This window comes from Passer domesticus, chromosome Z, assembly GCF_036417665.1.
Source record: "Passer domesticus isolate bPasDom1 chromosome Z, bPasDom1.hap1, whole genome shotgun sequence".
Lineage (NCBI taxonomy): Eukaryota > Metazoa > Chordata > Aves > Passeriformes > Passeridae > Passer > Passer domesticus.
In genome coordinates this window covers 20,492,683-20,503,126 of record NC_087512.1, presented here as the reverse complement: position 1 = coordinate 20,503,126, position 10,444 = coordinate 20,492,683, and the positions used below count along the sequence as shown (strand labels likewise).

The 10,444-nt window shown below is 42.1% G+C and overlaps 1 protein-coding gene across 3 annotated transcripts in view; it reads left to right on the top strand.

Moving 5' to 3' along the window:
• ELOVL7 (ELOVL fatty acid elongase 7) overlaps nucleotides 1-10,444 on the top strand; it is a 31,805-nt gene continuing 21,361 nt past the window's right edge. The window contains exon 1 of one of the 3 annotated variants that reach the window (XM_064403673.1): nucleotides 1-139. The gene's annotated coding sequence lies outside the window, so the exon portion shown is untranslated. The remainder of the gene's footprint in view (nucleotides 140-10,444) is intronic. The other 2 variants (XM_064403674.1, XM_064403676.1) reach the window with 2 other exon arrangements.

Sequence of the window (10,444 nt, the reverse complement as noted above, 5' to 3'; positions counted from 1 at the left end):
CGCGCAGTTGCCGCCCGGCGGAGCGGGGACAGGTGGGGCGCGCTGCGGCCACGTGAGTGGATCCGGCGGGAGCGGGAAACCGGAGCGCGGGGCACCGCGGGCATCTTGGGAGCAGGAGCCTTCGGCGTTCTTCCGCAGGGTCTGTCCCGCGCTGGGGCGTGCAGGGCGGGACGGGACGGGACGGGTCTCGGGCTGCCTCCTGCCCGCCTTCCTTTCAGACTCCCTGTTTGCTCCCGCGTACCTCTGCTCTCTTCCGCAAACCCTTGGCTGTTCCGCGCTGAGCTGTTTTGCTCCCCACCTTCGTCCTCTGGACGCACCTGCATCCCTGGTCCCTATCCGCGCCCTCCTGTGCCATACTTCCAGACTCTCAGACTTCCTCCTCCAACCCCGCTGAGTGTACTTCAGCCTGCAGTGCCTGGCCCCCACGCTGTCTGACTGTGCCCTACACCGCACCGTGTCTGTGCCCCTAAACCCTTTCACCGGGTCTGGCACTGAGCAGTAGTGGTTCCTCCAAACCCTCTGGCTGTGCCCCACACCTCCCGGTGCCTGTCTCTCGAGAACCTCCGGCTGTGCCTCACACGAACAGAGCTCTCCTTCCTGTCATGAAGAACAAGTTACATCGTGGCATGGGTATGGTCCCACTGCATCAGGGACCTTACTGTTGAAAAATGCTTTTTTTTCTTCCCACATCTTTTGCTCCCAAAGGGTGATACCAGGCATCAAGAAACTACTGAGGTTTTTCTCTTCAAGGGTGAAGGTTGGAGACAGTCAGGGGAGAGGTGTGGCCCATGTGCTTAAGATGGTGATATTAAAATGTAGGGCTGGAGGGGTGATGTCTAGCCAGGTTGTCTGGAAGGGTGGCTGTCTGGCTTGCTGCCTTCCTTGTCTTTGGAGACCTTTTCTGGTCACCTTTGCTGCCGTGTGGGGCAGGTCTGTCCTTAAGGACTGACCACATAGGCAGTGAGGCCAGGAGCCAAGGAGGCAGGTCAGTGCCAGCTGGGGGGGGTTGATGAGGCTACATTGGAGCAGCCTCTCAGACTTGTCCTTTGCAACTGTAGATGTCATGTGTATTGTTATAGAATTGTAAGTTTGTGGATACTTAATTTGTAAATACATTTGGAATGGAAACTTTGGTTGGGTCTTGGGTATTGCTGTCACCAAGACAGAATAGTGTGATGCTTGAAAAGTCATAGTGAGGCAGCAAACCAGCTCTTACTGATTTTTTTTTTTCACTTGCATAGGAAATCAAGGTATGTTAATTAAAGCTGTTCAGGCAAACCAGAAAACTTACTGTCACGTATGGATACTCTCTTGCGTACTTCATTATAATTCAATTCTCAGACCCATGTGTAGGTCTGTACTGAACACCACCATGTGGGAGAAGTTTCAACAAGTTTTTCTGGTTGTTGGGAGCAGCCTGGGAACAGCATGCTGCCTGATTTATTCTGCTGCTCAACACTTGGGGTGCTGCCCGGAACGCACTCGGGCTGCCTTGGAGCTGCCTCAGGTAGAGATGGAATCCTGCTGTATTGACATGGCATTAGCCAGTGTGGATGTACCCTGAAAACACTTCCCTGAGGAGTGGAAGCACTTGTAGTCACACGTTTACTTGAAGAAAATATACAAAGAACTATGATTTGAAAACCTAGAGAAACATGGGCTTAAAGTGAGGCTCTGGTAGAGGTTGCCCAGAGAAGCTGTGGATGCCCCATCCCTGAAAGGCCCAGGCTGGACGAAGCTCTGAACATCCTGGTCTAGAGAAAGGTGTCCCTGGCCATGGCAGGAGTTTGGGACTAGGTGATCTTTCCAACCCAGGCCATTCTATGATTCTTTGAAATTCTTGCTAGGCAGCACCTCTGTTGAAAATACAGAGAATAATACAATTTTACAATATTTCAATATAATGTGATCTTTCTATTAAGAATTTATTTGTAGAGCAAGACAGGTTCTGGTACAGGAAGCAATATTCATGGAATGTGTTGGGACGGATGCCACAGCATTAGTCAAGTAATACAAGCCAAATAGGATTTAACTCATTATGAAGCTCATGAAATACCATGAAATACCTATCAACTAGTGCAAAAGAACTAATCAGGGGTGTTTTTGTATCTTGACATGACTTGATGGCATTTGCCGAGTGTGCACCCCTTGCCTCTCTGTGCCTTTCCTGGGTTTGCTTCTCTGTGCCGCAATAAACAGGGAATCTTGTTTTCCCCCTCTGTGGACTTCTGCTCTTCCTGTTGAAGCTGCTCTGGCGCAGCGTGTCGGCGTTAGTGCTTCCCTGGGCTGCCCCTATCTGGTTGCCTAACACACAGATCTCCGGAGGTGTGGGCAGCTGCAGAGCGAGGCAGAGGCACCAGCAGCGCATGGGATGGGCATGGCAGGCATGTGTGGGGTGAGGGAAGTGGGAGAATGTCACCTCTGTGCCATGTTCAAGGGCAGGAGGTGGAAGGGAGCCAAGATCCCTTTATGGATCTTCATTAGCTGCTTGTGAAATCATGTTTATTGTACTCTGGATCTAACTTGGCTGACTTCGTGTGGCATCTTTCCTGCCTCAGCATGGCTGTCAGAGGCTGCTGCCCCATAATTTTCCTGGTGAAGGCTGATGTGCTGAAATAAGATGGTTTAGCTATCAGTTATGGGTTTAGACCAACTGTGTTGTTTTGTCTGAAGTGGATCAAGGACAACTTGTAAAATAGGGATAATAGAGATAATAGAGTATACAGGCAAATATGAATAGATGGATGTTGACACCTTCAGTGGCACAGCATATTTTATGCAAATAATGTTGTAGCCCAGCACTCATATTCACTTCAGAAATGTCCGAAACTTTAAGCTGGTTTCCTGGGCAGCTGGAAAGGAAAAAAATACTTGTTCCCCTCACTATTCCTCTGTCTGTCACTGCAGCTCTTTGCTATTCTGGTTTTCTTTCATGAAGTCACAGCATGTGGCACATGGGCAGTGTTTTTATCAGTTTCTTGTTGCTCAAGTATGTATTAAATTCAAGAAATGGCAGACGTAGGTAAGTGTGGGTGGTTTTTTTTTTTTTTTCTTTTTTTTTTTTTCAGTTAATGGATTGTTAACTTCAAACAGCAGATTTTGGTAGGCCTGTCTGAGTACTAAAAGGGAAGTTGGTCTTTGCTTGAAAGCTGCCCTGAAAGTTGAGTGGTTACTCTGCTTTGTTCCACAGTGCTGGGGAGCAAGTCCCATGTCCTTGCCCTGGGACTTCACCCTCTACCTAGGCTCACTGCTGCATTTAAAGGGCAAATGCAGCCTAAAGGGTGGAAACAAAACCTTTTACTCCTCAAAAATATGAGATTATTAGAACAAAAGAATTATGAAACAAGTAGTTAATTTTGTAAGCTGATTGTACTTTTTTTTAAACAGCTCAGTTTAAAGGATACCTCTAAAGCTAGAGGGACATGTAGTAATTTAAGTGCCTGTTGTCACATTTCCAATTTGCCAAAAGTTTGCCAAAAGTTGGCAAGGTGCCAGTGATGCAGCAGTTAAGAATTTTTTTCTATGTATATGACATTTAGTTGAAATCCAAAATGTGAAAAGTTAAGTACGTGAGTTTACGCTGATGAGAGACATCAGAATAACTCAGATGTCTCTTTTCTTTACTTGTCTTTGGTTTCAATGTTTAATGCTGACCACTGACATGATTAGTTAGTTGGTTTTGGTTTTGTTTTTTGGTAAATTCTTTTTCTCTATTTTTAATGAATTCACAAAGTAAAATGCTTTCAATGTGTCTTTTTTTGTCAATGTCTTTTTTTTCTTCTGCATGTTTTTTGTTATTTTTGTTCTGTCTGCTTAAGATGGCTACACAAAGCAATGTATCACTGAATATGTTGATTGGAAAACACCTATAAGTGGTTCGTGAATGGAGTAATGTGAGATGAATAAACACTTTAGAGAACCACAGATTTAAGTGTCTTTAAATGTTATCTTGCTTCTTTATGAGAGTCTGAGGAATTGAATTTCAGTAGCATTTAATTTCAAAATCCTGAGGTAGCACACAAATCTCTTAAAAACTATTTGTGAAGCCTATCTGGCCCAAAGCAAACTCTGGCTTCCACCTGCAGAGAGGCACAGATGTCACAAGGAGGACAAATACAGGTGTCAGTAAACTCTATGAATCATCTTATTTGCTAGGAGCAATGGTATTCAGATTGCCCCTTTTAACTGTGCCAGGGTAAAAGCAGCAAACACATCAACTCTTATCTCCACTCTGCTTGTGATACCTGCTTAGGCTGATGATGCAGTTTCACCAACGTTTCTATTATTCCACGTGCTTTTCTTTGCATGTGTTTCTTGTGTCACTTTTCTTCTGTGCTGGAGTATTTCTTGCTGAAAGCTGGTACTAAGAAGCACTGAGGAAACAGTCTGGGTTAGAAAATACCCTTTATTTTTCTGTGAGGCTTGCTCTCCTGTGCTGGGTCTGTTTCCCAATCTATTTTATTATGCAGCCTGAAAAATGGTTGTTCCAGCAGAAGTCAAGGATGACATAGGAGCAGGTATGAGTAATGGGGAGAGAGGCTGATTAAAATTACATTGCTACTATTAAAAGTGCTCTTATAATTGCAAACTTACCCTGTAAACAGCCAGACTTGCTCTGCTTGAGCAGGCTGTGCTCAACAGAAGCTGCTTGTAGCAGCTTTATGAATTCCTGCATGCTGCCTGACTGTATTTAATTGTATTGTGAATTCTTTGTAGTTTGGATTATGTTTTATATTGATATGGGCCTTGCACACTGGGCTCTGTGCCTGGAACTTCTATTCAAAGACTTTTTTTTTTTTTAAGCAATGCCTCACTGAATGCATGTGAATGTGAATGTAAGTTTGTCTAGTGCACTGCAAAACCCTGTGCAAAGAAATAGGATGTACTGTGCAAAAAGCTGCTAAGTTTCAACAGGCATCTCATGGGCTGGAATTCAAGAGAATGCTCCTGTCCCAGTGATGGCGTTCTGGGTTTATGGCTATGCCTGAGATAAAAATATAGCTTACTCTATTCCTTTCATTCTTTGTTTTCTAACAAAAGAAGGGGATGACTCTTGCTGGACTCTGAATCACAAAGATCAGTTTGTTGATTTGGCAATAATTTGCATTGTATCATCAGTCCTGAAGTGACTTAAAGCAAAGTCACAAAAACCTGATTCAGTGGTTCTCTGTATGCTTTTTGAGTATGGGAATGGTTCACATTGGTACTGTGTTCTTTCTTTCAAGAAAGTTGTGGCATTATTAATAGATGGAGATGGGCATGTGGAAATGTCTGTAGTCAGTTCAGAGAAGTAGTAGCTGGCAAGTTTTCCTGTTGTACAGGTGAAAATTACTTGGATTTAGGTATATTGCAAGAGAACAGTGTGTTTTACAGTATTTGCCTTCTCAACATTCACAACAATCCCTTTTGTATTTGTTTAAATGTACAGTTGGAAAAATCTAGATTAAACACATTCTTTATCATTTTGTAGTCAGAGTTCTAGCTTGTTTGTTCAGTGCTGAAGAAAAAAAAATTCACTTATTAGTCTTTAACTGTGCAGAAGGGGTGTGACAAGCTTAATGAAATTATTATTACTACTATTATTATTACTTTGGAAGTGCCCTGTCCCCCTTTGTCTCTTGTGAATGAGAATTGTAGAATATATGGTCAACCAAAGCCAAAAGGATAATGAAGTAAAGTCAAATGTTCACTGTCAACTTGGAAGTGAAACCTTTCATAAAACTATTTGTAAGGTAAACTTCTCAAAAGCCTTTTTAAAAATCACTCTCATTATTTCCGCTGTGCTGACAACATTGTTTCTGTAGCATCTGTTGTTCTGTAACAAGTCAGCTTGTTAAGGAGTTTGCTTAAGTTTGTTTTTACATGAAAAAGGAAAAAAAACTTTAAGACAAGGCTGTAAATAGCCTCATGCCATAGCTCTGATGTTTAGGAAGTTCACTCAGTTTAACTTCTAACTAGGAGCATGGCAGACTTTACAAAGAGAAGAGGGAATGTAAAATACAGGTGCCATTAGAATACTCTGTGCCTCTCTTCAACCTGTCCTTTACTTCATCCCTTAAGATTTCAAGCAGTTATTATTCTCCATCTGAATTTCAGATTATCCTGAAACAGCTGTTTGTGAACGGAAGTGATCCACTTGATCAGTTAGGGAAGCTTATCAGAAAGTTGTGGAGAACATGTTTCTGAACCTGGACTGGACCATGCTGAGTTTTGCTCTGCAATTTTTCCCAGTTTTGAAATGAGGTTGCTATTTTATTTTAAAACTGAACACCTCATATACCCCGTTTGAACTACATTTAAAAGTATGGAATGGAAAATTGCCTCTGGAGGTGTGGAAATTGTGCAATCTGGTGTTCTTGCTTTTATCCTGTAGAGACTTTATGCATATCGTTGTAAAATGTGATATTTCATCAGTTGCTTTCATCCAAGGTGCTGAAGTATCAGACAAAACTTGATTCAATCTAGAAAGACTTTTGTGATAAGTGAGGGAGTCACTTTTACAGACTGTGAAATTATATGACCTTGGCTCATTCTTTGAGATGAATGCAGTGGGAAGAGATCCAGTCTTCCTTTCCAGTCAGTGGGATGGCATCATGCTTTTGGGATATGGTCAGCTGGATGAACCTGCACCTGAATAATGTATATATAAGACAAAGAATGTGTGTGAAAGCAAATGGTTTGGTTTAAATGTGAGCAATAGAGTCATTGTGAAGTGAGGCAGAAGAGTAGAAGAAAACCAGGTTTGCTTTCATGGTGAGGGCTGTGGTGCTGCTTCAGGCTCAGAAAGGGGGGTGTGGCCTGCTGGTTTTGCACATTAACTGGAATATTGAACCAGCACACAACACTTTGGTTTTGCTTACAGCTTTGCTGTGTTAACTGGTAGAACACATGCCCCTTTTTCTCTGGGGACTGGAACTTTATACAGAGAGTGAACCAAACCCACTGACCAACCTCTTCTGCAAGGCATTAAAACCTGTGTGTCAAAAATACTATTTTTGATAACCTAAATGCATAGCTATACATAAGTCTAATCTTCTTTTGTATTGGAGACAGTTCAGTTTCCTTCTGTTTTACTGCTGTAGCATGCTGAGTAGACTGTCAGACACTTGTCTGTTTCTAGTATACTGGTGTTTTAAAGGAACATTAGTATTAAGCTGAGTACTCTGGTGCTTGCCAAGCTTCTTTGTTGGAAGTATTATTGTCTCTTGTGTTATTCTGATGTTGCACATCCATTGCCTAATGCACTTTGTTGATGGGATCTCTCTCTCTCTCTCTTTTGTAAGCTATTTATATTTGGCAATCTTTCAGGATCGAAAAGAGGACAAAAAAAAGTGCAGTTGCCTTGTCCAGACATAGCTGGTTTATCCCTCCATGCTGTCTCGATGAACTGTTGTATTTTAAACTGCAGAGATGTCTTGTGGTCCTGGGTGGTCTCCAAGTGACTGGAAAGATGGTAAAAAGTGCATTCTATTGTGGTAGTGGAAAATATTGATAGAAGATGAAAAAATCCTTACATACCTGTGACTAAACTTGTGCATGGATGTGTTGTTTGATTCTGCTTCTCAGAATCAAACAACACATCCATGTGTTGGTGTTTGGTGTTCCAGGCTGATTTAAAAGAGCTCTGAGTTGCAAACTCATGGCCTGGCCTGCACAGTGCTTCTTTTTGTGCTGTTCTTGAGCTTCCAGGAAGTGCAAAATAATGAAGACTTTTAGAAATCCATATTAGCAAAGGAACTAAGGTCTAAATAACTCGATCTGGAACAGAAGTATGCTTTCACAGCTCTGTATTGTCATTAATATATCTTTTCCCATAATATCAACCTCAGTTTTGCATGTTGTTCTGCAAACTCCTGCATATTGATTTCTTGGAATTTGAATGAAAAATTTATATATTTTTAAAGTTGAATTCATATAACAAGATCTGGTTAAAAAAAATCTTGTTAGATACTTTTGCTGATCAAGCCAGTTAATATCTTTAGGTAATGAATGGTTTTGCTTTCATGCAAGCTGTTGAGGTTAGGCTGTCTTCTGAATACTGTCCATGCAACGTTGTGTTGCCCATGCAGCCTTTTTCTTTAGTTCCTACAGGCCTTTGCCTGTTCTGGGTCACTGTGTCTGGATGTTTCTTCACTCTAATGCTTATAGGCAACCATGACTATTCCTATTCCATATAGTTTCTTGAGTTCTGACCTCCAAGTCTGTCACTAGAACCCTTTGAAAGTCCGGCACTTCCATAGTCCTTAGAAGGGTATCTGCATAGCAAGAGGAAAAGAGTATTTTTGTAACTGCTGCTAGCACTGTGTGAAAGCTAAGGTGCTCCCATTCTTGTGTTCACTCCATGTGCCCAAGCTGTCAAACTGGATCTGCCTCCATTGGGTGAGTCATCTCGAAAGGAAAAGGTACTGGGGAAAGTTACCAGGCAAGTAGTGTAAGCAACATGCAAGATGGCTGGAGTGGTACCCAAAACCTTACTCAAATTTTGAACAGAATCAAATAGGGGTTTATAATATACTAATTTCCATGCATTCATCTCTGGATTCAAGAGATATATAATCACAATGCAAGTGGCTTTGGCTTCAGAAGGAGCCTGTGGGGTAATTTCCTCCAGTTATCTTAAACTTCAGATGCCTATTTGCTGTCCATTTCCATTCCCCACCCCACTGTGATTCCTCCATTGAGTACAGGGTATAATAGAAACATCTGGCTTTTCCATTTCAGAAACTTGTAACTTTGGTCAGGGGTAAGTATAAGCTAATTTTTTTTTTTAAAGTGGAGATCTTCTTTGGGAAATAAAAAAATGGAGTGCCAGGAGAAATTGACTTTACTGCTTTATTTAGTTGTTCTGACTGAGAGGCCTGTGTCTCCAAACAGTGGTATAATGTGCCTTCCTGGGTTGCCTGATACTAATACTCATGAGTGTGTTTCATAGTGATTAACCAAGCCTTTCATCATGCTGAAGAATGTTAATTTAAACAACAACAACTTAAGTCCTGTATACCTCCCTGCATATCCCTCAGTGATTTGAAACTTCCAGCTGCAGCTGTATAAATTACCAGCTCTGAACTGGAAGGATTTAGGATGTGGCAGTGTAGTTGCTTCCTGGAGTGCTCCAAAAAGTACACGTGCCAAGACTGGACGTGGGAGCAGCAGCTTTTTAACGATACTGTCAGCATGCTTTCTTGGGTAGGAGGAGTGTTCTGAGACTTTAGTTTAAAAGGCACTTGGGACATTTCCTTTAAAGCAGCTTTTGTCACACCACAGCTCTGCCATCATCCGTCCCGGTGCCGCTGCTGCCCGTGTCACGCTTCCCCAAGTTCACGTTGCTCTGTGCGGGTCACTGCCAAAGGTGCCAGCACAGCTGGTTCCCGTTCTCTTGGAAGAGCCTCCCAGGGAGGGTGCAGTTGCTGATGTTTACAATGCTCAGCAGCATGTCCACTATGCTGCATGGAAGCTTAAAAGGAGGGGGAGGGAAGGGAGGGTGTCAGTTCTTGGTCAGCTGCCTTTAAAATTTATGCCTGCCTACTGCAATGCAAGCAAAATAGGAGCAGAAGGAATGCATTATTTTGCTGCCTAGGATATCGGCCCAGGACCCAGAGGGTGGGTAGGTTGAGCAAGTGCAAGGCAGTGGGAAACAATGGTAAAGCAAATTAGCTCACGTCAGCATGGGAGAGTGGTGTGGGAGCAGTTCAACTACTGTAAATTGCTGCGTTAGAGGGTGTACAAAATAGTATGTTGCAACTCTGCACGGGTGTTATCAGTGTTACTACTTACTAATATTCTGAACCCAGCAAGGTTAGAGCTGGTGCAATAAAAATTCCATAAAATGGCATTGATTTTGCAATGTTGTTTTGCCATGGCAACTACAATGACAAGAGCTGAGTGTATGCTATACACAAGATGTAACACAAGGTGGAAAAACACCTCTTCCTTTAATAATTACGAACATTTTTCACTTTGCTTGTTTACCTCTTCTTTCTTAAGGTGAATATTGTGTTACTAAGGTAATTATTTACTTTTCTTTTTCTATCTCCTTTTCCTATAAAACTCTTTTCTGATGTGTTTTCATTGTTACAAAGACATCTCCATCTACCTGTCTTTGTCTACTGCAAGGAAAAATTATGGTCTAATTTTTTATTTTTTTCCCTAGTGCTGAATACCAACTGGTATATTGCCATTGATTACTTGGTTATGACATGTCTTTGGAAATAAAAAGTCTTGTCTAGTTTTTTTTCCATTGGCATTGGCTACGTTAGAAAGATACTATGTATGTCACGAGTCCTATTCCCTTTTTTTGTAAGGAGTCTTCTCTGGAAGTTGAAGTCTAGCTCTTCTTTTCTATTTCTGTTTAGCTTCCATGGAGTGACCCCCACTGTGACTATTTAATGACAATTTATGTTGTTGATCTCCTAAGAGGTGGGTAAACACAAACCAAGTCCTTGGT